Source organism: Microcaecilia unicolor, chromosome 1, assembly GCF_901765095.1.
Source record: "Microcaecilia unicolor chromosome 1, aMicUni1.1, whole genome shotgun sequence".
Lineage (NCBI taxonomy): Eukaryota > Metazoa > Chordata > Amphibia > Gymnophiona > Siphonopidae > Microcaecilia > Microcaecilia unicolor.
This window is the reverse complement of record NC_044031.1, coordinates 235,117,792-235,145,598: the sequence shown is the minus strand read 5'-3', so window position 1 is coordinate 235,145,598 and position 27,807 is coordinate 235,117,792. Positions and strand designations below refer to the sequence as shown.

Sequence of the window (27,807 nt, the reverse complement as noted above, 5' to 3'; positions counted from 1 at the left end):
ACTTAAAATATATACAACCCACACCATTTACAATTCTGAGTGAGGTGCAATTCACATACACTACAAATTCATGATACAAATAAAACTGGTAAAATGCATTAAAAATAAACAAAAAAAAATATATAATAAAATTTTATCAAATGATAAGTACAAACATTAAAAAAAATTCTGGTGTGTCATGCAAAACAAGCAGAAATGTCATGTCTGCTCATTGTCATACTGCTAGATATGATTCCTTTATCAATGGGGGGGGGGGGGGGGGGCGTTACAGTGGTTCACAAAACTGTCTTGGAAGACCCTCAGTCAGTCAGCTTTTCATGATATCCATGAGGCACATTTGCATGCACCACCTCCACTGCATGCAAATCTATATCATGAATATTCATTCTGAAAATACTACAGGCTAGGCGTCATCTAGTACAAATTTGGGACCCACTATCATATGGCATAGTATCGTGCAATATTAAACCCCAGCAGGGTCACTCCATTTAGATTTAGAACTTTTACAATTTACAATCTGCCTTTATCCAAAGCGAGCTGATGAATAATAATAATTTAATGCGGCTTGATGAAGCATAATGTTAAGTACAAACTCGATATTAAAAAATCCCTCTTAACTAGAGCAGGACCTTTACCCGCTTTTGCTTAGTGTTCCAAGTTTGTTTTAGGAATCTAAAGAAAAATAAACAATTTGCGCAAAAGCAGTTTAAAGTTAAAATTCTAATAAAAGAGACTGAACTAGGAAGAAAAACCCTATATGGTTTAATATATTTCTTAAATCTGTTTTTCTACAGTATCAAAAAATCCAGAAGTGTAAAAATTCACATATTTTCCTTTACAATGCTTCCAAAACTGGGGTAAATGGAGCCTTAATACAATAATTCCATTCTGAGAACAGAAAGAAAGCTCCTCTAACAAGCCGTTTTGGATGTAATAGGGATGGGGCAGAAGGAATATGGCTAATGTACTTATAGCTCACTCAGTCCATGAACATTCCTCCTTGGTCTGTGTGACAGTTGTGTGAGCTGCTCTATAGGCATGCAGAGTGTTCATCTGCACTGCAGAGACACAATACTCAAGTTTCAGCCTCACTGCCAAGCAAATACCACTCGTGGGTGTTGTTATATGTTCCCGGAGCTCACATATTCTGATAAAAATAAAGGGGGATGAATTACAAACCACAAGCAAACTGTGAGCCAAGCCTAGAGGGAACACACCCAGGCATGAGGGTGTATGGCAAGAATAATGAAATAGCACACATGTAAATGTTTTGAATTAAGGAAAAATAACTAGAGGGAGCAAACCCCACAAAAATGTGCCGAAGTTAAACTTCCAAAAATAATACCATATTTTTAAAGCTGTGGACTATTTATATCACAGTTGGTCTGAGGATTTAAATGAGTAGTGTTCCCTTTCTTGGGTGTAAAATGGGTCTTATCAGTTGGAGAAATGAAGGGATGACTCACGTGGAGGGGCATTTTCAATATGATGTTCAAATGGAGAAATAAACATTTATCAGAAAATGTTTGGAAGAAAAAATAAATGTTTTCTGATTTTAGAAAATATACAAAAAATGTTTTGAAAGAGGATTTTATTTATTTATTCATTCATACTCGTATCTCACAATTATCCAAAAACGAGTTTTGGTTCAATGTGGCTTACATTTAACAGTTGTTAGAGATTATATTGATTCAATTACATTTACACAGTTGTATGATGCTGTGTTTTACAGTGGTTGGCAAGATAAAAATGTCATAAACATTTGGAGATAAACGTTTCTGCCAATCGAAAATATATTATGCAAAACGTGCAATGGTAGTACTGGTCCCCGCATTAGGAAAACGTCTACGGCAGTGGCAGGACATTCTCTCCACATGTAAAACGTGCACCTGGAGGAAGGGTCCTCAGTGTGCTCAGCTGTCACTCCACCAGTGGTGTCTCTAGACATATATATTTGAGGTGGCAACAGAGGGAGGGGCAGGCTGGGTATGTGGGGGGAGCAAGTCAAAGCGACATTTCCATACATAACCCCCTTCCCCCCTCCACTTTTAAATGAGCAATCTTCTATATATAAAAGAAACCATCCCCCTCCAGCCTGTTTAAACTACCCGCTAAAACCATCATTCCATAATTGATAGCATCATTCAACAAATTCTTCTATGTGAGCGTGAAGTTTGGATTCTCTACAAGATTGGCCAGAATCTCAATATAAACCTTGAAGTTCCAGTTCTGAATCACAAACTCATGTTCCCCAACAATGAAGCTACCCCCTTACAACTGGCCACCAAAAATATTCAAATTATGACAATAAACTCAGGAATAGCACACGCTCCTTCTACTGTCAGATATATACATGAGTTTTTGTTTGTATTGTGACTCTGCTGCAGTGCTTCTCAACCCAGTCTTTGGGGACACACCCAGCCAATTGGGTTTTCATGATATCTACAATGAAGATGCATGAATTAAGTCTGTATACAAAGGAGGCATTATATGAAAATCTCACCTGCTTTACCCCACTGTCCATTTTCCACCTCCCAGCACATGCTCCACAGAAAGGCCACCATGCCACCCTCTGTACCCATAGCCAGCTCAGCTCACACAGCACCTGTGCCTGTGTAATGCATACCCACCCCCTCAGCCCCCTCCCTAATCTGCCTGTTGACATCCGTTTTGAAGACACTTTGGGATACACCGGGACCTTGAGTTACTCCAGCATTGGTACAGGCGTGTCCGGCATGAAGACCCCTTCCTAATGCAGTGTATGAGGGAGCACCTCAGGGTCCAACATAAGTACCAAAGACATAGCACCCCTATAACAGCTCTGCCTCCAATCAAAGCCGGAATATGTAGCTACTCTCATTATAGTGTGCCCACAACCCCCGTATCTTTTAGAATGCGTTGCAGCCAAATCCTGACCTATGAGATGTGAGATGACATGGAAAGGAAGGGGGAAGGGGGGGGAAGACCTTTGGTCAGCATCCTCCAGTGACCAATACAAAAGCACCCAGTGTGTCACACACACCTACCTAGCACATTACAGCAGCTATGGCAGGGGAAATAAAACAGTAATCCCAAACACCCACAGTGGAAATCAAACCCATGTTCCCTGCATTTAAGAAATAGAGCCCTAACCCCTACACTAAACATGTACCTAACAAAGGAGTGTTCAAAGAGGACAGTACACTGACCACAGAGGGCCATCACAGTATCAGTCCCCCCCCCCCCTAATGGATGTTCTCTCATCCCCCCTAACCCACACTCATTGGATATACCATTGTCTGCTCCAAAGGTTGGTATGCTGCACAGAGAATTGCAGCAGGAGCTGGTGGCCCAACGTGACCTGCTGGCCCCGATTGTGGCTGAGCTGAGGAGTGGCCTAGGGTTAGGGTGGTGGACTTTGGTCCTGGAGAACTGAGGAACTGAGTTCAATTCCCGGCACAGGCAGCTCCTTGTGACTCTGGGCAAGTCACTTAACCCTCCATTGCCCACCGCATAGAGCCTGCCATGAGTGGGAAAGTGCGGGTTACAAATGTAACAAAAATAATGTACCATCAGGAGCAACAGCAGCGTCATGGAGGCCAATGGACAATGACCAGTGTGTATATAGTTTTTAGTGTTTATTTGTTAGAAATATAATGCTTACAGTTTTTGGCATTCAAAGGTTTGTGTCTCCAGTCTGTAAAACATGTGTTGATTTCCTGATATGCAAGGCTGACAGGTGCTGTGGTGCCAACACTACTAGGCAAGCCTTGGGAAAGGGAGACTGCAAAAATGGAGTGGGGGAAGGGCGACAGATGGGAAGAGGTGTTCAAGGGGGCACTCAGTATCCGCAACCAGAGCAGCTCCCCCTGAATGTCAAGTGCTTGACCAGAGGGCTGCGCTAATGGAGAGGGATCTAATGGGTCCTGCAGCAGAAGGCCCTGTGGGACTCAGACCTATCCCCCCCTCCCCCCCCCACACACAAGAATCACAGGCCACACCCCAAACAAATATGCTGTGCCTCCAGTTGGCAAAAATTAGGTGATGATGACAAATGTCTTAGGGCCTGTCACAATCAGTGATAAAGGCAGTGCTTTTTTTGTGCCGGTACGCAACGGTACGGCGTACCGGCACCTTTTTTTGCCCGCCCCGCCCCGCCCCCCCCCCCCCCCCCGCAACACTCCGGGCGAGTCCTGCACTTATTTTTTTTTTTTAAAGACTCAGAACGTGCGAACGATGCAGCCGGCAGCGATTGAAAGAGGCTGTCTGGACTGGCATCTGCGTCGGAGCTTCCGTCACCCTCTGCGAGTCCCGCCTTCCTTGTTACAACTTCCTGTTTCGTGGGACTCGCAGAGGGTGAGGGAAGCTCCGACGCAGACGCCAGCCCAGACAGCCTCTCTCAATCGCTGCCGGCTGCATCGTTCGCACGTTCTGAGTCTTTAAAAAAAAAAACTAAGTGCAGGACTCGCCCGGAGTGTTGGGGGGGGGGGGGGGTGAAGGATTGGGGAGAGAAAGAGGGAAACCAACAGAGGGAAGGATTGGGGAGAGAGGGAAACCAACAGAGGGAAGGATTGGGGAGAGAGGGAAAGAGGGAAACCAACAGAGGGAAGGATTGGGGAAAGAGGGAAACCAACAGAGGGAAGGATTGGGGAGAGAGGGAAACCAACAGAGGGAAGGATTGGGGAGAGAGGGAAACCAACAGAGGGAAGGATTGGGGAGAGAGGGAAAGAGGGAAACCAACAGAGGGAAGGATTGGGGGAGAGAGGGGAACCAACAGAGGGAAGGATTGGGGAGAGAGGGAAAGAGGGAAACCAACAGAGGGAAGGATTGGGGAAAGAGGGAAACCAACAGAGGGAAGGATTGGGGAGAGAGAGAAACCAACAGAGGGAAGGATTGGGGAGAGAGAGAAACCAACAGAGGGAAGGATTTGGGAGAGAGGGAAACCAACAGAGGGAAGGATTGGGGAGAGAGGGAAAGAGGGAAACCAACAGAGGGAAGGATTGGGGAGAGAGGGAAAGAGGGAAACCAACAGAGGGAAGGATTGGGGAGAGAAGGAACCAACAGAGGGAAGGATTGGGGAGAGAGGGAAACCAACAGAGGGAAGGATTGGGGAGAGAGGGAAACCAACAGAGGGAAGGATTGGGGAGAGAGGGAAAGAGGGAAACCAACAGAGAGAAGGATTGGGGAGAGAGAGAAAGAGGGAAACCAACAGAGGGAAGGATTGGGGAGAGAGGGAAAGAGGGAAACCACAGAGGGAAGGATTGGGGAGAGAGGGAAAGAGGGAAACCAACAGAGGGAAGGATTGGGGAGAGAGAGAAAGAGGGAAACCAACAGAGGGAAGGATTGGGGAGAGAGGGAAAGAGGGAAACCAACAAAGGGAAGGATTGGGGAGAGAGGGAAAGAGGGAAGCCAACAGAGGGAAGGATTGGGGAGAGAGGGAAAGAGGGAAACCAACAGAGGGAAGGATTGGGGAGAGAGAGAAAGAGGGAAACCAACAGAGGGAAGGATTGGGGAGAGAAGGAAAGAGGGAAACCAACAAAGGGAAGGATTGGGGAGAGAGAGAAAGAGGGAAACCAACAGAGGGAAGGATTGGGGAGAGAGAGAAAGAGGGAAACCAACAGAGGGAAGGATTGGGGAGAGAGGGAAAGAGGGAAACCAACAGAGGGAAGGATTGGGGAGAGAGAGAAAGAGGGAAACCAACAGAGGGAAGGATTGGGGAGAGAGAGAAAGAGGGAAACCAACAGAGGGAAGGATTGGGGAGAGAGGGAAAGAGGGAAACCAACAGAGGGAAGGATTGGGGAGAGAGAGGGAAACCAACAGAGGGAAGGATTGGGGAGAGAGAGGGAAACCAACAGAGGGAAGGATGGGGAGAGAGAGGGAAAAACAGATGGAAGGATTGGGGAGAGAGGGAAAAACAGATGGAAGGATGGGGAGAGATAGGGGGAAAAACAGATGGAAGGATGGGGAGAGAGAGAGGGAAAAACAGATGGAAGGATGGGGAGAGAGAGAGGGAAAACGGAAGGATGGGGAGAGAAAGAGGGAAGACGCTGGATGGAAGAATGCAGAAAGAAATAGGGGAGACACTGGAAGGATGGGGAGAGAAAGCAGAGCTGCTGGATGGAAAAGGGGAATAGAGAAAGACTGGAGAATAAGAGGAAGGGGCATGGGGAGAACAAGGGTGAGGAAAAGATGAAAAGCCACAGGTAGATGAAGGAAATTAAAGAATGGATAGTAAGAATGAATTAAATCTGGACAGAGAGAGAGCCTGAAAAATATTGAAGAAAGCAAAGAAAAAGGAGACAAAAATGACAAATGGCACAGAAGAGTTAAGCGAAAACAAAGGAAAGCAGAATCACAGACTGGGACCAATATGGAAAGAAAAACAGTCACCAGACAACAAAGGTAGAAAAAAAATCATTTTATTTTCATTTTAGTGTTTGTAATATGTCCAATTTGAGAATTTACATTGGCTGTCTTATTTTGCACTGGGTAGACTGGAGCTGTAAGAGCTTACAGAGATTATTTATCATGAAAAAAAATCACGTTATTTTTTTCTCCTATAGTACTATAATATTTTCAATGATGTCTGTTTATATGCGCCATGGCTGGTATAGGGGGTGTGGTTAATGTGGGTGTGGTTATCATAGGGGTGGAGCCATATGTGGTGACCCCGCCCATAATGAGTACCGGCACCTTTTTTTCTACAAAAAAAGCACTGGATAAAGGTAGAACTAAAATTACTCACCACAGCACTTGACACATGTGTAAGGTTTATGCAAGATGCTACCTAGGTCCCCGAGGGGGACGAGACCACACAGGACTGAAGTCTACCTTTCCATTCCCTTCTCCCAGATCATGGTTATAGGGCTTCTGGGAGTGGGAAGCCAGGACGCCTCAGCACAGGCTGGAGAGTCTGGTAAGTTTGGGCAAACAAGGCTGTGCTGACTGTTCTCTGTGTCACCCTTTCTTCCTCAAGCAGGAAGTGTGGGGGGCCTCACAGATAGCACTTCCATATGTAATCCAGGTTCTCAGGTAGGTGGGGGATGAGGTAACAAGGCACACTAGAGTACATGCAGAAAGGCTGGTTATCAGGAGCCATGTCCCAACAATTCAGCAGGGAATACAGGTTAGTAGGCAGGTCCCCACCTCTGCCTAGGCCCATCACCAACCAGTGTCTGTTCCTGTTTCTACGCCTCTGTGTTCCTCTCACTGTGCCCTCCTCACCAATTCCACAATACCTCCTTCTTTACCCACCTGAATGTGGCTGTGTGGCACCCTGGCCTCTGAGGTACACAATGCACAATACTTCTTGCCTCCTGCAGTGTTGGATGTAGAGGCGTACATCTTTGTATTGCATGGCGATGCCATTCCTCATGAGCTGTAGTCTAGAAGCACATATGGAGGGGTATATTCAGGAAGACTGCAGCAGACAGCCAGGCTAGCTAGTACAACAGACACAGTTCCTCTACTTTTCCTATGCAGGCAAGGACACAGAGTCCCAATGGAGAGCTGGGAACCAGCAGCCAGAAGGTAGCATAAGCAATTCTGGAGGAAGAGGGCAAATTGGTGGCTGCTGAGTGTTCAAAGGAGGGCATCATGGGAGAGAAAGGGCATGCCAAGGACACCAGCCAGGAGCCACCTGCAGGGGATGAAGAGCAAGAGCAATTAGTACAGGAACCCATCATCTCTCCCTGTGGCATTTCCAGATGGCCTAATAGAGACAGAGGAGGCTGATGAGGAGCCACATCCCACTTGTAGGAGTTCAGCCCATCACAGGCGTCAGGTGCTGCGGTCTGCCAACAAACTGCTGGCACAGGATTTGCAGCTGGCGGACTACCAGCAGCAGAACTACAGCTGCTGCAGGAGGGGCTCCAAGTATAGCAGGAATACAGGCAGCTGCTGTGGTGCATGCAGCAGGAGAGCCTGGAGGCAGCCCAGAATATCTGACAGCAGCTTCTGGGATCCAGTGTGATCTCCAGGATTACATGGCGTCCTTGGCAAGCACACTGCCCACACAGCAAGCACCTCAGCCTCCAACTGGAAGCAGTGAGGCCAACAGTCCTGCAGCAACACCCTCCACAGCAGTCACATGTGGCACCAGTGGCCACACAACCCAGCCAAACTTCACAGCACCTGCCTTAACTGCCGAGCTGCCATCTAAGTGCCCAGAGCATTCCAAGCCACTGGGACAAGCATGAGGCCTGGCCCCTTAGGGGCAGCAGACACTCCCTTGCAGGATGCTGGGCCCAGCAGCAGAACTGGCACCCGGCCAATCAGGTGGCCAGATTTCAAGAGTGCAGCAGAGGCAGCAGGATGGACTGATGACTATGAGGACAGTGGCAGCCCACAGGGGATAGCTCTGACACACTTTCTGCTCCTGCAAGGCCCGGGCAATTGCCAGCAGCTCGGGAATGGAGTGGTGGTTTCCACAGGGGACAGGAGAGGGGGAGGATGATGTAGGGCTGTGAGCCACTTAATTGCCATGCTGTGGTGGTGTGTGCTGAGGAGATGGGGGTGAGAGTGTTTATGTACAGGGGGAGGGGTTGTGTGCTGGGGAGGAGGCAGGGGTGTGTTTGCTGGGGGGTGGGAGGGGATGGTTGAAGGGAGGGTATTTGTCTGCTAGGGGTAGAGGTGCTGGGGGAGAGGGCCAGCAAATATATGGTTAATGCAAATGGCTAACCAGGACCCTGAAGCAGCAGGAGGGAGGAGAGTAGAAAACAGTTCAGCACAAGTCCTTCAAGTGCCTCTCACAGATAAGCGATTTAATGTTTCACCAAGAATAAATACCAATGATAAGTTTTGGTGCTTTTGTTATTGTGCCTGCTGTGATTGCTGGGTTTGGCAGTGGTAGTTGAGATCTGGACTTTTGTTAATTCGCCATAACTTAATACAACATAGACTACACCCAGTGGTGTGCTGGAGCGGGCTCTCACGGGCTCATGAGAGCCGTTTGTTAAGTTTTTAAGAATTTTGGGAGCTGGTTGTTAAAGTAGGCCTCCCCATGGCTATTCTAACAACTGACTCCCAAAATGTAGGCTTGGGCCCCCTCCTGAATTCTCTTTTACTTTGCTGGCAGTGATGCTGGCCCCACCAGCCAAGTAAATAGACTGCTGCTGCTCCCTGCTCCTTGTTTCTGACTCTGAGCATCAGGCTAAGACTTTTCATGCAAGCGCAAGAAGGTTCCATCATGCTGCTCAGAGCCAGAAACAAGCAGCAGAGAATGGTGGCAGTCCATTTATTGGCTGGTGGGGCTCGGCAAAGGTATGCCTAGTGTGCCCGCACAAGGAAGGGGAGAGAAAGACATGTATCCCCCCCCCCCCCCCCCCCCCACACACACACACACAAAACATTTCAGGGCCGGCTATGCCCGGAGAGCCCGTTGTTAAAAATTTACCAGACATTAACAAGGAAGGTTTTTTGCTGATGATGAAGAGAAGATTCTTTGATCTGTTCAGCTCTGTAAATCGATATGATTTTTGAGCTCTTTGAGGCTTTTTTCTTCCTTATATGAACATTTTCATATTGTGCATTTTATAAGCAACATGCAGAAGCACTGATCCTGCCCTGATGTTACCCATTCTCGGTATCCAGGAACACCAATGCATATATTGGTGCTGCTCTGCTTTCTAAGTGCCTTATTTTATGCATGTATAGCTCTGGGCAATTTTATAAGCATCAACTTGAGTATACAAAACACCATTCTGCATGCTCAAATCACTTGTAAAGCTACTCTCTCCGAGACAAGTATTCAAAAAATGTTACATTGAATTTAACAGCATAAGTTTTCAGTTGAAAGGGTAACTAAATTGAGGCTTCCAAAACCTAGGTAACTAAATTTAGGCCTGTTATTCATTTTCCAGGAGCCTAAGTGAGGTGACTAATGCTGAAAATCAGTGCTAAGTGCCAAACTTACCCACCAACTGTTTATAATTCTAAATTTAGAAGTAAAATGAAACTTAGGATCCTAAATTTAGAAACTGAGCCCTACTAAAGTTTCAAAGGGGCTAGAGCGTGACTTCTGAAGTAAAAAAAAAAAAAAAAACAATCTAAACCCTATAAATATTAGCCTTTAGTTTTCTGACTGGATTTTGGAGAATTTTCCTCAACAAATTTTGGTGGTACTTTTCTAGCACCTCTAGGTGACTTCTTTTTTGCTTTCTATGTACATAATAAACACTGCAACTGTTTTTCCTTTCGTAGCTGGAGGGTGGTTTGCACCAGGTGGGTGGGGAGTGGGAGAATCACAGGAAAGATTGGCAACTATGAAAGATGGCTTCCAAAAGGATGCTACTGCCCATGTACCTATGACATTGCAGGGGTTGCAAGCATGGGTAGAGGAAGTACACTTTTCTTCATGGCACCCTGTATCATCACACAGTTTGCACACTACATTCAAGAGTCAATTTGCGCTATATAGAATCCGGGGGATTGCGCCCAAAAAATCGGCACAAAAAAAAAACTCAATTCTATAAGCTACGCTTAAAGTTAGACGCGGTTTATAGAATAGTACTTATACCAGAGAATCATGCCTAACTTTAGGCACGGCGATTTGTACCAGCTGAAACATGATGCAAATTTACACCCCTCATTCTACAATGACACATGTAAATGCAAGGAATGCCCTCATTGTGCCCATGATCTCCCATTTCTGTACCCCCATTTTCAACTCACATGTAAAATTTAGGCGCGGATCCTGCGCCTAAATTTACATGTGTATATTCCAACTAAATCTAATTAGTGCCAATAATTGCTTGTTAAAAAGCCAAATAGTGCTAATTAGCTTGTTATTTAAATTGCAAGCACAAATTGGACATATGCTAAAATTTGCGTCTGCAATTTTTGGCGACTTTTATAGAATTAGGGGGTTAGTTTAGTTTATTAAAATATGATATACTGCTCGGCCCATTAGGATTTCAGCAGTATATAAAAGTAAATAAAACAAAGTTAGAACAGAAAGGAACTCCAAATGATGTACAGGAGAGTAAACAACCATTCATACTATAAAACATATAGATCCAAAAATAAAATATAAAAATGAAAAAAAAAAGATAACAGTAAATATCATTATTATACAGAGGGGAGCATCATCGTTCTGGAATACAACAGTCAAAAGCAATTAAAAATGAGTTTTACATATATAAATAGGAATTTTTGAAGAGGTTCTACTTATACATGTATGCAGTCAATATGCACAGAGTTGAAAGGGACATCTTCTAGGTGTGGTCTGGGAGGAACTTACGTGTATTTAACAAAAGGTTCCAGGTTCAGTGAGCCTTTTGTAAAATATATTGAAATATTTCACTGTCCTGACGCTGATGCCCCTATTCTGATCTATATGCCACTGGCATAACCCTGGAGGGAGGGCTTTGGTCCCCCCCCACCTTGGGCTCAGGTCCCCTTCAGAACTGCAGCACCCCTTTATTTTGCTGGCAGGGATGCCGATGCCCTACCAGCCAAATAAGTACAGTGCTTCCGCTCCCCTTCTTCTCGGATGCTTCCTTCCTCCAGACGTCGGCAGTGTTCCTTCAGCCACCAACGTCTACAGGAAGGAAGTGGCCGAGAAGGAGGGGAGCAGAGGCACTGTATTTATTTGTTTAGCGGGTAATGTTCCCTCTAAGCTGAGTGGGAGTCCTCCATCTACAGTCCTGCCAGTGGGGGGTGTTTCACTATCACTATTTTCAATAGTGAGGGTCAGGGAAGTTCTGCAGGACTCCGGGGAACCTGCCTGTCCTTAGAGATTGAAAACACAATATTGAAACACCTCCCCTACTGGTAGCAATACAATTGGAGGGCACCCGCTCAGCTTAGAGGGGACAGTGTTCGCGAGGCCTTGGCATTCCTCCAGCAAATATATGGTTAATGCAAATGGCGGGGGGGGGGGGGGTTAGGCTTTTATATTGCCCTCCCCAAATTGTGATGGGCCCGCCACCCTCAATCCGGGGAATAAAATAAAGCCAAGGCTTCGTATGAGAAAGTCAAAATTTGTTTTATTACTTACCAAAGGAGATACAATGAATAATTTCTCATGGGAGAACAGGTAGTACTGTTACACAAAGATGTTAGCTGCTTCTGTCTTTCTCCAAAGTAAAGTTTGGACACTGTCACTTATATACATATCTTTAGCAATAGTTCAGATATAGTTAATAGCACAAACAAGCTGATTAGCACATCTTAGAAAACTTAGTCATTCTCCATCTGGAATAATCTTGTTCCCTTTTCCAGCCACCTGTTTCCCCTATGTTACTAAATCATATTGTCCTGTTTCTGCACCCTCGCCCCTTCCTCATTCTTATCTGCCCACAAGAGTGTCTCAGCAGATCATGAGTTCTTGACTCATACAGAAGTCACACAGGAGTCACTGAGGCCTAGTACACTGGTCTCTTAGGCCCACTTCATGATTTATGGCTATGCTTGTATCCTATATTTCTACAGGGGAGAGGAATGCATTGCCTCCCCAGTCCACCTCTAGGCACCCCCGAAGTTAGAAGGCTTATGTCCCTGCTACGTGAACTGCACAAAGTTACACATTCAGTTGTTGGCACTGGTGCAAACTGCACTGCATTGCCACTACATACGTTCATTTAAAATAAAATAGCTTTGCGCTGCCTGCTAGTTCTAAGAAGTCAAAATTGCTTTAATCACCATCCCCTCTTCAGTACTGCAGCTTTCCATGACACTATATCAACTGTGAATTCTCTTAGTATTCAAGCTGTCAGTCAATGCTTGTCCAGTGAATCAGCAGGACAGAATGAAACAAAACAAGCACTACAGGAAGACTATGGCTTAACTCCACCATTCCCATTCCTTTTCTTACTTGGCTCCAGTAGAACTGAGATCTGGAACCTCATAGTTGCCAGCTTCTTTTCCTTGGCTGTGCATCTGTTTGGAACTCGTTCGCCTCCATCTGCCAAGTTTCTGCCATCATACTATAGCCAAAATCTGCTCTACCCACAACACCTGCTAACAAACTTTGCTTCCCATGCCTATGGTCATGTTATATACAAAAAAAATACCTAAATAATTAGGGAGACAGACTTGCCCTTGAAATGCAAAGCTGTTATCAGTATGGATGCAGCATTACATGTAGACGTCCATTCAGGCCAGTGCCCATCAAACAAATTCCCTTGTGTTTTATTTTTATATAGTGTTGCAGGCTTATAAAACATGCTGCATCAGCAGTGGAGGGATCATAGTATAGGGGGAATTCAGTAAAGGTTGCCAAAGTTAGGTGCCGGGATGATGCATGCTAAGCGCAACTTTTATAAAGGTAGTTCTGCACAGAACAGCCTTTATAGAATACTAGCTTAGGTCCTTATTCTCATGCTGAACTTTAGGTGCATGAATTTATACTGGTGTGGAAGTCCCAGCAGTTAGACACGGTAATGATAGTATTCTGTAAAGCCCATGTCTAATTTGTAGGCACATCCCTGATAGACCCATGCTCCTCCCATGGCCACATCCACTTTAGAGCTGAGAACGAGGGTGTAAGGCATTTCTGCGCGTCACTACTAATGGGCTCCAATTAAAGCTTGCTAATGTCAAATGATTGATCCTTAGACCCAATTAAAAAACTGTGAGTGCAATTCTGTGCCTTAACTTTGGCCATCATATAGGGAAAATGTTGAAGTGGCAGAATGCAGGGCCACCAAGAAGGGGAGGGGGGCGGTGGGGAATTCCCCGGGCCTCCAATGGAGGCCTGGCGCCAGGGTCTCTCTCTCTCTCTGCTGCTTCTGACAGGATCCAGGTGATCGCATCCCAACAGGAGCAGGAGAGAGAAAACTCCATCACCGGGCCCTCCTTGGAGACTTGGGAGGACCCGGAGGAGAAGCAGATACAGCAGGCTGAAGAGGTCTTCTTCACAGTTGACTGTCGCATTGCCTTCCAAGTGGCTGCTTTTCCCCTGAGGCATGCATGTTCTGTTTTGAAACTGAGCATGCGTGACCTGAGATAAAAAGCAGCTGCAGGGGCAGGCCACACGGCAGAACTCTGAAGAAGAGCAGCGCTGGAGGAGGAGAAGACTCTTCTGCTGGCGGGGCCTTGGGATCCCTGCAGCCAAGGTATTTCCAGTTGCGCTGGGCAGCAGTGATCTTGGGGGGAGGGGACCAGCGATCTGGGGGGACCCAGTGGCGGCAGCGACAATCTGGGGGGAGGGGCGGGCCCAGCAGCGATGGGCCCTGGGCCTAGCTCGGTCTCTCGGCAGCCCTGACAGATTGAATTCAGCTAGAGCAGCAGATTTGAATGCAAAATCTCTTGGATGGAAAGAAGGGACACCATAAGATGAACATAGCACACTTGGGCATAGTAGGAAGGACAGCAGATAAGGCAGAGTTTGTCCAGAATTGTAGCTGTGGAGGACATGTTTCTAATTTGCTTCTGTACCTCTCTTTTTGGTTGTTTTCCATCTGTATTACAAGCCCTTTGATGCAGAGATATTTTATATCCATCAGAATTTTCTTTCTTCATGCAGCTTATTGCATATGCATTTATTGTTATCTTTTCTGAACTGTGTTGCTTATACCAACAATAACAATTACTTTAACAATTACAGGCCCAAGAGGGGGAGCTTATTAAGCTTTGCAATCTGAGAACAGGAAACTGGTTGCTGTGGTGTACAAATCGGCGTTGCCATGACAATACATCTATTCTCTAGGTGACAAAAGTTTAGTGTTTTAAACAGGAACACTGTGTAAAATTGAGAATATCACCTAGGTTGTGTAAGTTAATGCCCTAGTGCTTTAGCTGATCCAGTTTAGGTCAGGCTATTTACCACCAGGAAAACCATGGGAGCATTTGGTAAAACCTTGGTAAGAAAAACATCTAGTTAAGTCATAAACAGTTTCCATATGTATATACAAAGGGCCACTTTTGTTTACTTTATGACAATATATATTTTAGTTTGGTTGAGAATAAGCCAACTGAAATGGCAAGGCCATAGTTACAGTGGTGGAAATAAGTATTTGATCCCTTGCTGAATTTGTAAGTTTGCCCACTGACAAAGACATGAGCAGCCCATAATTGAAGGGTAGGTTATTGGTAACAGTGAGAGATAGCACATCACAAATTAAATCCGGAAAATCACATTGTGGAAAGTATATGAATTTATTTGCATTCTGCAGAGGGAAATAAGTATTTGATCCCCCACCAACCAGTAAGAGATCTGGCCCCTACAGACCAGGTAGATGCTCCAAATCAACTCGTTACCTGCATGACAGACAGCTGTCGGCAATGGTCACCTGTATGAAAGACACCTGTCCACAGACTCAGTGAATCAGTCAGACTCTAACCTCTACAAAATGGCCAAGAGCAAGGAGCTGTCTAAGGATGTCAGGGACAAGATCATACACCTGCACAAGGCTGGAATGGGCTACAAAACCATCAGTAAGACGCTGGGCGAGAAGGAGACAACTGTTGGTGCCATAGTAAGAAAATGGAAGAAGTACAAAATGACTGTCAATCGACAAAGATCTGGGGCTCCACGCAAAATCTCACCTCGTGGGGTATCCTTGATCATGAGGAAGGTTAGAAATCAGCCTACAACTACAAGGGGGGAACTTGTCAATGATCTCAAGGCAGCTGGGACCACTGTCACCACGAAAACCATTGGTAACACATTACGACATAACGGATTGCAATCCTGCAGTGCCCGCAAGGTCCCCCTGCTCCGGAAGGCACATGTGACGGCCCGTCTGAAGTTTGCCAGTGAACACCTGGATGATGCCGAGAGTGATTGGGAGAAGGTGCTGTGGTCAGATGAGACAAAAATTGAGCTCTTTGGCATGAACTCAACTCGCCGTGTTTGGAGGAAGAGAAATGCTGCCTATGACCCAAAGAACACCGTCCCCACTGTCAAGCATGGAGGTGGAAATGTTATGTTTTGGGGGTGTTTCTCTGCTAAGGGCACAGGACTACTTCACCGCATCAATGGGAGAATGGATGGGGCCATGTACCGTACAATTCTGAGTGACAACCTCCTTCCCTCCGCCAGGGCCTTAAAAATGGGTCGTGGCTGGGTCTTCCAGCACGACAATGACCCAAAACATACAGCCAAGGCAACAAAGGAGTGGCTCAGGAAGAAGCACATTAGGGTCATGGAGTGGCCTAGCCAGTCACCAGACCTTAATCCCATTGAAAACTTATGGAGGGAGCTGAAGCTGCGAGTTGCCAAGCGACAGCCCAGAACTCTTAATGATTTAGAGATGATCTGCAAAGAGGAGTGGACCAAAATTCCTCCTGACATCTGTGCAAACCTCATCATCAACTACAGAAGACGTCTGACCGCTGTGCTTGCCAACAAGGGTTTTGCCACCAAGTATTAGGTCTTGTTTGCCAGAGGGATTAAATACTTATTTCCCTCTGCAGAATGCAAATAAATTCATATACTTTCCACAATGTGATTTTCCGGATTTAATTTGTGATGTGCTATCTCTCACTGTTACCAATAACCTACCCTTCAATTATGGGCTGCTCATGTCTTTGTCAGTGGGCAAACTTACAAAATCAGCAAGGGATCAAATACTTATTTCCACCACTGTATGTTTATTACTGATGTGCCGGGTAAATACACATTTGTAGTTGAAAGGAAGGAAAATGAGCATGCATACAAGCTAAAATGCTCCAGTTTCAAGTGGAAACTATAAACGTTTCACTCCATAAAAACGAAGCACACCTGAAAAAACAGTCACTGTTAAAATGACAGAAAAAAAACATGTATGTATCAATATTTAACTATGGGATATATCAGTAAGAGAGCCACTGTAAATGACTAGTGGTCTACATTGCTGCAATAATGAAGAGAGCCCACTACTTTAGGTTACCATTTCTCTGATCACTTTACATCATATGATATCCCAAATATATAATATGAACATACAGTTTTCGGGTGCCAAATAATTACAAAGACGAGTGTCCAAAAATCACCCCAAAGAAATGTACAGTGAAAACAATGAATCAAAAAAATCAGCTTGCTAATAAATTTCAACAACTCTCAAGAAATCAGGGTTGAATAACGGTACCAGTTCAGTGTGGAGTCAAACAATAAAGAATGAACGTATCTGGAGCAGATAATATCCCCAGATCTGTAGGAGCTAAGCTATTGAAGCACTACTGTGGACCTACATGACCTACATGGTCCTACATACATGGCAGTATTCAGCATTAAGAACCTGACTATAATGTGCAAATTCAGACATTCTCTCTCTAAAGACTAAGAGATTCAAGAGACATCCAGTCTCACAGAAGAATAACAACCCTTGTATACTGTACTTGGCAACTGCTGATAAGGTCAAGATGTTCGAGGACAAGCAAGCTGTTACCAGCGTTGATGCAGGTTGTTATTAGAACGAACAACAATGAAGCAAGCTGTTACCAGAATTGACGTCAATGCAGGACACTTGGAGCTACTTGTTTATGTTCTTCAAGGAGAACATACATCAATAAGGCTCCCAATTTCTCCATAAAATGCAGCTCTTGCCAAGGTTAGCTGCCTTGTGCCAACATCACATCCGAGGGACAAGATCTGCATTGGACCAGACTGACACCTGAAGAATACGCTGACAGCTGAATACTATATCAAGTTGTATGTGTGCCAAGCATCCTTGCATAGTGCTCCTGGGGTTAGAGTGACTCTGTACAGAGTCTAGCTAGAGATTTAAATACCTTTACTCCAAGCTATCTCTGCAATAGGTCTCGGAGATGCCAGGTTAGAAGGCAGTTTCTGGTCCTTAGTGTTCTCGGATCTTGCTCACTCTTCTCCTCACGGGACGCACAACTTGCTTCCTCTCTTTGTAGGGTTAAGATTTGAGTTGTGCTTGGTAAAAAGTTTCAGCCACTTCCAAAGCGCTCTCCTTGATGGGGGCAGTCTCTGCAGGTATTGCTCAAGAAGGATGACTCTCAATATCTCCAGACCAGGTTTGCCTCCAGTTGGAGCCATCTCCAGGCTACTTCTTTGAGCCTGTAGAAGAAGCTCTAGGGATTCTCTTTGTTTTGTAGAGACCCCTTCTGGAATCATTGTGGCAGGATACTTGGGTGCAACCTACCCTCTCCAGAATGGTGGCCTGCATAGTTGGTCATCCTGCTAGAGCTGACATCCAAGAAGGCAGTTTGGCTACTACCGTTTAAAAGGTTCCCTACGTAAGCCATGTATAATGCTTCTGGCCAACCAGACAAGCAAGTGGTCTTCACAAAGTTTGTCAGGAAATAGTCTGAATCCTCTTCCTGTAACATTTTCTTCAGCACTGGGAGCCCCTTCCTGGCACCCTTAACAGCTCCCCTGCTTCCCTTTCCTATCCTCTCAGTCTGACACAAACAGAACCCCCAACCCCTCCTCTGGAATGTCTCCCCAACCCTCAACATCCATCCCTCCTGATATAGATAGGACCCCTGGTCTGTCTTCCATCCCTGGGGTTCCAGTGGGGGTGATAGGGGCAGGAGCAAAGCCCACTCGCTTCTGCCCCTTGTGTATACCTGCAAAAAATGGCTGCTGCTCATGGTACTAGTGTAGTATCACAAGGCTGCCATGACCTCTCTCTTACCTCAGTTTTGCAGCTGCAAGGGGCAGGAGCAAGTGAGCTTCACTCTTGCCCCCATCACCCACAAGTCCAGTAGCTGGAGAGTATGTCCAGTGCCAGACAGATTTCTATAGTGTGCACTCTGAAAATGGCAAGGACAGATTAAGATCAAGAATATATATGTTACATTGCATCATATGCTATCAGTTTATCTTATTGGGCCGTCATCTACTATGCTACCATGGACGGAGGGTAAGCGAAAGAAAGAGATGGAAAACTAGATTCAGAAAAATGGAAGAAAGCTGAATGTGACTGATTTGTGCCAAAGATGGATGTAAGAGATGAAGTGAAGAAGACAGGCAGTGAGAACAGAAATACCAAATGGACAGGAGGCCCTAGAAACTGAATTAAGAGCACAGAGGGAAGGAGAACCAGAGAATGATCAGAAAAATAAAATCATCAGATCACAAAGGTAGAAAATTATTTTACTTTCATTTTAGTGATTGGAATATGTCTGTTTTGATAACTTACATCTGCCATCTTTACATTTTGCATTCTACAGGAGGAAACCTGTCTCTGTCTTAATGTTGTGCTGCATGCAGAGTCTGGCTTCTTGGGGTTTCAGGTTAATTTGTTTGTACAAATTTCTACTTTTTGTTTGTGGCCATTTATCCTGTATTTAAAGAGGGGCTCTCTATGTTATGCATGTGTGACTGAAGCTAAGTGTCTGAATAGGGATCTGTAGTAATCCAGACTGTTCAATTTTCCCAGCTGGTGTATATTCTAGGGCTCACTGCAGTGTTGCCTTTTCCCAGGTATGTTCTTGTGTTAGTTTTGGAAGTTGGTGCTGTTATGAAATGTTAGAGGAAGAAACCTGACATGTAAAGGGGAAAGAGGGGAAGAAACCAGACATGTGGAAGGGGAGAGAGGAGAAGAACCCTGACTCCAACCCAGACCCATGGGGGGGCAGAAGAAATGCCAGTCCTACAGGAGGTGAGGGGAAGAGAGATGCCAGACTGGGGGGGGGGGGGGGGGAGTGTGAGAATAAGGGGTAGACATACTGGACCATGGTTGGGAAGGGAGAACGAAGGGGAAGATCAGGAGGGGGGAGGAGAGAGAGAGAGAGAGAGAGAGAGAGAGAAAGAGATAGAGAGAGGATCAGTGAATCAAGGAAGAAAGAGGAAGAGATGCAAAACTGGGGGAAGAGAAGGAGAAATGCTGGCCCCATGTTAGGGGGTATGGGAGAAGGGAAATTAGAAGGGGGATAAACTGGACAAGGAATAAGACTGGGACATAAAGAAAAAATGTTAGGAATGGAGGGAGCAAAGGGACAGGGATACAGAGGGTCAATGCTGGATGCAGATGGAGGGATAGGGATACTGAGATGGCAGAAGGTGAACGTTGGGGTAGACAGAGACAGGGACATAGAGGGAAAATGGATGGTGGACACAGAGAGCAAATGTGAAATGGATAGGAGACCCTGACAGGAGAAAATCAGAAAAGAGACACTGATACAAAAGCAAATGGAAAATAAAATGCTCAGACAACAGAAGTTAAAAAATATATATTTATTCTGAATTTGTTAATTAGAATATGTCAATTTTGGTAAATGTACGTTTTGGATATTTTACATTTCAGTTTCTGTTTCTCTAGTATTGCTGTACATGCAGCGCCTGACTTTTTGAGGTCTCAAGTTCAGTTTTTTTGTCTTCATATCTTTATTACTGATGTGTGGTTCCTTGTTTCATATTTCTTGAAGATCTGTCTGTGTTTTGTGCTTGTGACCAAGGTGTAGTATTCTGCTAGTGTTTATTTCCTGTGTAAGCAGTCTGACTTGTTCTGTATTTTCAGTAGGAAGTATATTGGTATTCTACGGTGCTGCCTCTTTATAGGTAGGGTTATTACTATTTGAGTTCTGGACATTCTCTTTCAATTCCCTGCTGCCCACAAGGATCAAGCTGTGAAATGCCTACGGAGCCCTGCAAATGTGATGGTTGATGACAGACCCTGAATGGGGTGAGGTTGTCAGTGCCACCTTTGGCCATTCCTCGTCAATGGAGGGTTAAGTGGTTTGCCTAAGGCAAGAAGGGGCTATGGTGGGATTATGAACTTGGACCCTCTGATTCCCAGTCTGCCGCTCTAACCATTAAGCTGCTCCTGTGCCCTGCTCCTGACATCAGTGCTACATTAATATGACAGGGTTTTTATAATATATAAGTCTGTAATGTGCTTGGTTTTTGCAGAGTTTGGTTACTGGAAATCTATTTATATTATGTAAAGTTTGTGAAATAATCATAGAATGCAAGTACATGTGGAAATTGTTTACTTTTGAGATGTCAACCCTAGTGTGGACAGTTGGCTATAGAGAGGGGGAAGAAAGGTACAACAGTAGGCATCACAAGGGATCTGGGACATGGCCTGAAGGCAGGACAAGGGAGGGGCATGGGTGGAGCATGGTGGATGTCAGGTTTTTCTTTGGCAAAAAGTTGGCAACCCTAGCCTTATATGAGTACCAATATCTTTTTTCCTAGAAAAAAAGCACTGGGTAAATCCACAGTGCTCACTCTGGTCTAGCTGCTTCCTCCCCTACTCTCTCTTGGTCCAGTAACTTCCATAACATTCCAATCCCACCCCAGCCTTGCTGATTCCCGATGAAATAAAAACAGCATATAATTTTCTTTTTGAATCAGTCAAGCCTGCATTAACTAGCTATGGAGCCCTGGGCAAACTTTTGTGGATGCCCCCCCCCCCACCAGGTCCAGCAGTGCAGTTTCCTTACCCCCCCCCCCCCCCCCCCCCGCTAGCAAATCATTACCCAACAAAAAGAGGTGGCATAACGGCATGGAGCCACTGTCTAGGCCCCTGATGGCGAACCTATGACACGTGTGTCAGCACTGACACGCGTAGCCATTTTGGATGACACGCGGGTTGAAAGACGGCAGCAAATAGAACCCAGCCTACCTGCTCTTACTGCCAGAGCCGGTCTTAGGCAGGGGCGACAGGCGCGTTGGTGGTCTTATCGCAGCTTCAGAACCCCCCTCTGAGTCGGAACCCCCTGCTCCGCCCCACCTCGCAGCCTTGGTAACCAGCAGTCCTCTTCGTCAGAATCATCCAATTAGGAGTGCCCTTTTAGGCGCCAGACAGATTCCCTACAACCAATCACAGCTCACTGCAGTTGTAGCTCAGCCAGGTGAAAAAACTGCCTGAGGCTCGAGGCAATTGTGATTAAATGTCGAACCTGAGTGCTGAGTGCGAGTAACCGGGGCAGCTGCTGCTCTCTTCAGACAAAGTCGGATCTGCGGCCGCTTTCTTCCTCTCTGTGATCTTGTTGCAGCCTTAGCTCAGCTGTGCTTGGACACTGACTGCTGCTCCTGCTCCACACTTGTTTGGGAAGTTCCTAAAAATACCGGTCCTGCTAAGAAATCACTTTTCATTGCTTTTATAATGCTCCTTTCACTACTTGTTTGTAGCAATTTGTTATGAGAGGGGGAAAACAAAAAGGGAGAATAAATCATGGGTGCCGTTTCCCGCCATTAGAAATAGCGGCAGGTAAGTTAAATAATTAGTTTTTGGTTTATTAAATACAGTTATATATTACAATTATATATTTTTATTATTTAAACTATAAATATCACGAAATTATGGTTTTTTTTTCTCGAACTGACACACCACCCAAGTTATGCTTGGTTTTTTGGCGAATTTTGACACACCAAGCTCAAAAGGTTGCCCATCACTGGTCTAGGCTGTGCCACTGATGGCTCTGCCAGTCCTGTCCTTTCTGATGTAGACCTTCTGGTCATGAGGGACAAGATTGGCAGAGCCATCAGTTGTACATCCTAGACAATGGCTCCATGCCTTTATACTGCCTCTTTTTGCTGAGTAGTGGCTTGGCTAGCAGGGGGGTAAGGAAACTATACTGCTGAACCTGGGGGAGGGGGGAATTCACAAACGTTTGCCCAGGGCCCCATAGCTAGTTAAAGCAGCCTTGACTGCTTAAAAAAAAAAATAATAATAATAAAAAAAAAAGATGTTATACGGTCTGTGCCCTGAAAAAGACAGGTACAAATCAAGGTAAGGTATACACAAAAAGTGGCACATATGAGCTTATCTTGTTGGGCAGACTGGATGGACCGTGCAGGTCTTTTTCTGCCATCATCTACTATGTTACTATGTTATGGGTGGGTAGACTGGATAGGTTGTTTGGTCTTTATTTGCCATCATTTCCAATGTTTCTATGAATGGGGTGGGAGACATATTAGACTGCTGGAGGGATTGTTTAAGTGGCTCCCTACCTGCCAAGTCACTCAGATCTCCAGGACATCTTTATCAGCAGCTGCAACTCAGACTCTCTATCCATAGGAGTCAACTTTTAAAAATTATTGGAGTGCTAAACCCAATGCAAGTTACCTCTTCCTGGACACAGCCAATGAGTTTTTTCAATAGTGGGGGTGCTCAAGCACCCACAGAGCTGGCTCCTCTGTCTCTATGTGCCATGCAACTTAATACTGCTGCATTCCTCTCTTGGTCAGTAGGTGAGCTCCTCATCTGGCACACTGCACAGATCTCCCAGACTCTCCTTCACCAGCGAGGGCCTTTGATCTCCATCTACCTCACTGCTCAGAGCTGGTGCACTCACTTTCTGCATCAGGATACAGAGCCTGGGCTTTTTGCTAGCCCACATCTCTTTCCTGAATTCTTCAGGTGGGGATTCCTGGTCTTCCTGACACCCAGCTGCTTCTGGAGCCCACCAGACCCTGCTCATCTCCTTGTCCTATCTCAGCATGCATGGGCTTGTTTGGACACGTAGACGAAGTGACCCTTCACAATGGGTTGTATCGCCTGATGCAAAACATGCATTGAAAGAATTGACAAAAGAAATGAAAACAAAAAACTGCATGACTACTTTAAAAACTCCTTCAAAATAGAAAGTAATTTTATGAGGTCATAAAGTTAAATTCTGCAATTCTTCTGAAACCAATTTCAGATTTGACTCTGTGGGGTCAATACTGAGGTCTACAAAATCCTGAGTGGTGTAGAATGGGTAAAGATAACTTGATTTTTCATGCTTTCAAAAAGTACAAAGACCAGGGGACACTTAATGAAATTACATGGAAATAATTTTAAATAAATAGGAGGAAATATTTTTTTCACTCAAAGAATAGTTGAGCTCTGAAACTCGTTGCTGGAGAATGTAGAAACAGCAGTTAGCATATCTGGGTTTAAAAAAGGTTTGGACAAGTTCCTAGAGGAAAAGTCCATAGTCTGCTATTGAGATAGACATGGGGAAGCCACTGCTTGCCGTGGGATTGGTAGCATGGAAAGTTGCTACAATTTGGGCTTCTACCAGGTACTTGTGACCTGCATTGGCCACTGTTGGAAGCAGGATACTTGACTAGATGGACCATTAGTCTAACCCAGTATGGCTATTCTTACTGTAATCCCCCATTATAATGGGGATTACTAAGGTTTGGTATGTAAAACTCTCCAGAGTCACTGGGGGAAGGATTTGAAGTATGAGAGGTGTGATAGCCCAGCCCAAGGCGGTAGGTTCTGGAATAATTTCCAGAGAGTGCTGCTGAGTAATGATTGATAGTTGAGGAGGAGTTAGAGTGGATAAAAAGGATTACAGAGTGGAGGAGTGGCCTAGTGGTTAGGGTGGTGGACTTTGGTCCTGAGGAACTGAGTTCGATTCCCACTTCAGGCACAGGCAGCTCCTTGTGACTCTGGGCAAGTCACTTAACCCTCCATTGCCCCATGTAAGCCGCATTGAGCCTGCCATGAGTGGGAAAGCGTGGGGTACAAATGTAACAAAAAAAAAAAACTCAGGGTCTTTGGTTGTCTGTACCTAAGGTTACCATATTTGCTCTAAGGAAAAAGAGGACACATGCCCCGCCCCCAGTCACATCCCATCCTGAATCCTGTCACACCGTGCCCCACTCCTGTTACACTCACGCCCCTCCCCAAGTCAGTTTGATCCCCCCGAAGAAAGCTAGATTCTCCCCCCCATGTATATCCCCTCCCCAATTTTCCAGCATCCCTCCACCCACATGACTCCATTCATTCACTACCCCTCCCTTCCTGTACCTTATTGTAGTGCCCTGGTGATCTAGTGGCTTCTTCGTAGCAGGAAAGAGCCCCCTCTTTCCTGCATAGGTGGCTGTAGACCTGTCTTAATCCCTGCGCTGATTCAAAATAGCTCCTAAGAGTTCAAGCAGTGACCTTGCGAGACTTCTGCAGAAGTTTCACGAGGCCACCGCTCGAACTCTTGGCAGCCATTTTGAAGCGGCGCTGGGAGCAAGTCAGTCTGCAGCCACACCGAGCAGGAAAGAGGGTGCTCCTTTCTGCCCCGAAGAGGCCATTAGACCACCAGGGCTCTACAATAAAGGTAAAGGAGAGGAGGGGAGGACAGGACACCCTGAGGCCCGCCTGCCCGTTCATCCGCAAATCCAGACAGACGAGCAGGCTGGCAAAACCTGCCTGGATGCCCAGCCATGTCCTCAAAAAGAGAACATGTCCGGACAAAACCGGATGTATGGTAACCCTAAGAAGGAGAGACTGCAGGAAATTAAGTGGGACTCAAGTGGAGGTAGCCTTGCTGATGACCAACTAGGTCATACAAACTATAGAGTGTTGTTATCCATATGCCAGCTAGGTTTTAACAACTGTACCCCCCTAAGGAACCTTGGAGGAAAGGGGGGGTCCTGGAGTGGCAGAATAAATTCAGGCTGAATTAATGAGTAGTTGCTGCCCCTAAATGTGGCAACTGTGAAGGAATGTGAAGCTCTGGGTGGGTAAGAGGAACCCAGCCCAAGAGCAGGAACCAGAGCAGGGGAAGCCTGTTCAAGGCCAGGGTACAGCTCAAGAAGTGCATTGCTGGAAGGAGGACAGCCAAGAGGGTCTATGCCTGAAGTTGCTGGATTCTAACCAGGAATAGCAGGAGCAGCCTTGGATTATTTACTGGCCCAAAGGGATGGGTAAGTGACAGGGATGGGGTAAATGTGTAAATACTGAAAGATGCAATGAAAATCGAGTTTGGAAAGCAGTTAAGGTTGTAATAGACACTCTTGAATGGACAGGAGGATTTCTACTGTTCAGATGGAGTTATAAATGGATGTGCTGCTGCCTGTTGCAAGTAGAGTTTGCATCAAGTAAAATCCTTGAAGTGCAATGTGGTTCTTTGAAGCAAGAGGGAGGACACTTCCTCGCTGGACTGGTAAGATCTCACTAAGAAACCCTACTTAATTTCCCAAAGCCCCGGATCTCTATTCCAGACCGTTGACCTGTTCCAAAGCTTGACTGGTGAAAGTATTGACTGTGTTTGTTGCAAAGCTGAGTGGAAGAAATAAGTTTTGATAATGTGCCTCCGGGTCATGAGAGCAAGGGGTTGGAGAAGTTGTCTGGACCCAGTGGAACTGAGCTAATGTGGGTCAAACCCAGGTTACATTATGTTCTTATGTTGAGATGCACTTATCTGGGTAGAAATGTCTCCTACCCAGATAAGTGCTGCTCACTGGGGCCAGCCACTGATTTTCACAAATTATCCAGATAATTTCACTGAAAATTTTCACTGAATGTGCCAGCACTATCCAGATAGTATGAGGGTAGGGGTGGAAAACTGGTACCTGGATAACTATCAAGATGTTAGATCAGTAGATTCGAGTCCAAGCTGTCCTAACTTATCCAGGTAGTAATCTCAGTATGGATATTGAATATTGGGATTACCTAGGTAACCTCAAGTGGCTGCCTCATACTTGAATGCTGAGCCCTGGTACTAGTACAGTTTGGTACTAAATTTCCAGGTCTAAATTTAAAGACCATGATTAGCATTTGGTGCTGGCTTTCTTCTTCCAATGTCTTCTCTGTTACAGATCATTTCCTGAAGCTTCTCTCTTTTTACAGTCATTAAGGGTTACAATAGATACATCAAAAAACTGAACTGTTTCATTCCCAGTCTCCCCTCAGGATTCCTTCATCAAAACATAACTCTTAGGGATGTTCACAGGGCAAATGTTTTGTGTTTCCTTTTGATTTGTGTCGCCCCTTTCCCTCATTTTTAGATGTTTTTTTGGTTTGCTCCACCCATTTGTTTAAATAAAAAGACTTTAATACACATTACAACTTTTTCAAACATGCTAATCAGTTTAACATGCATTAATTTATTGGTTAATACATGTCAAAATGATTGACCACACACTAAGGGGGCGATTCTACATCTGGGCACCTCCATTTAGGCATCTTGAGGATACACAAAAGGAGCCTATCCTATAATGAAACCTGGGTGCCCAGGTTCCGTTATAGAATTCTAGTGTGATCTAGTGTCAGCGCACCTAACATTTATGCAACAACAGTTACACGAGCTATAGACCTGACGTTAAACAGTAGACTCAAATCCATAGAGCCTGGCCTTCAGCTGAATATTCCTTGAATAATTCAGTTCATCCCTGTAAATGCTTTTTAATCAGTGACCAGTCATAAAACAGCACAACACACCAAAGTAGAGACCTCTGGAGGTCTGATCACACACTCACATCTCAAATCACTGTCCATGGCCAAATATGAGTACCCTATGGTTGGAGAAGCAATGGCATGTTGACAGCTGTCCATGCTAAAGCCTCAGAATGAATGCAGTTGTCTTTCAATACACTAACCTCAACAATGACAGCAATGGCCACTGCTACATGCCAACAAAGTGTGGTTTGGATGACATATAACATTACCATGTGCCCCATCCGTGACGCCACTCCACCCTTCTATGGCATATGCTCAATCCACACCCTGCAGAAGAAGCTCTGAGAGGGACACAGATCAGAAACAGAAAGGTTGTAGAGGGGCAACCATGTTTTAATGGAATGAGATTGCCCTCTGACCTTTGCTTGTAGTTACCATTCAGTATCTTCTGTGGACAACATACTAACAGCAGCCTTGTTTCCATTGTAATATATGAATCACAGGCTATGGAAATGTCTGAGACCATGCAGGGTGTTACAGAACACAGGTTGTGGCCAAATCTTGGGTTACTAGTTTACTAGATGCATTTGGTACAACTATGTTTGCATTTCATGTTTATTATTGTATTTTTAGCAGTTTTCCAAGTTTGTAGATGATCTGTTTCACGGTTCTAAAGATTTGGGTTACATGGGCATGCCAAACTGACACCTCTTCTATCCTAATTCAGCTCCCTGCTCCCTCTTCTACAACAGTATAAGATAAGGAACACACAGCAACAGAAGCGAGTCTCCTCTGCTGCACCCACATTGCTCAATTTGTGGGATCTGAACGATACAATACTGCCAATATCTACTTTCATGAAGGGCACCAAAAG

At 45.3% G+C, this 27,807-nt stretch overlaps 1 protein-coding gene across 1 annotated transcript in view; it reads right to left on the bottom strand.

Annotated features, from left to right (window-relative positions):
* The window catches only part of LOC115471141 (dynein heavy chain 5, axonemal-like), a 766,968-nt gene that overhangs the window by 11,800 nt on the left and 727,361 nt on the right, over positions 1-27,807 (bottom strand).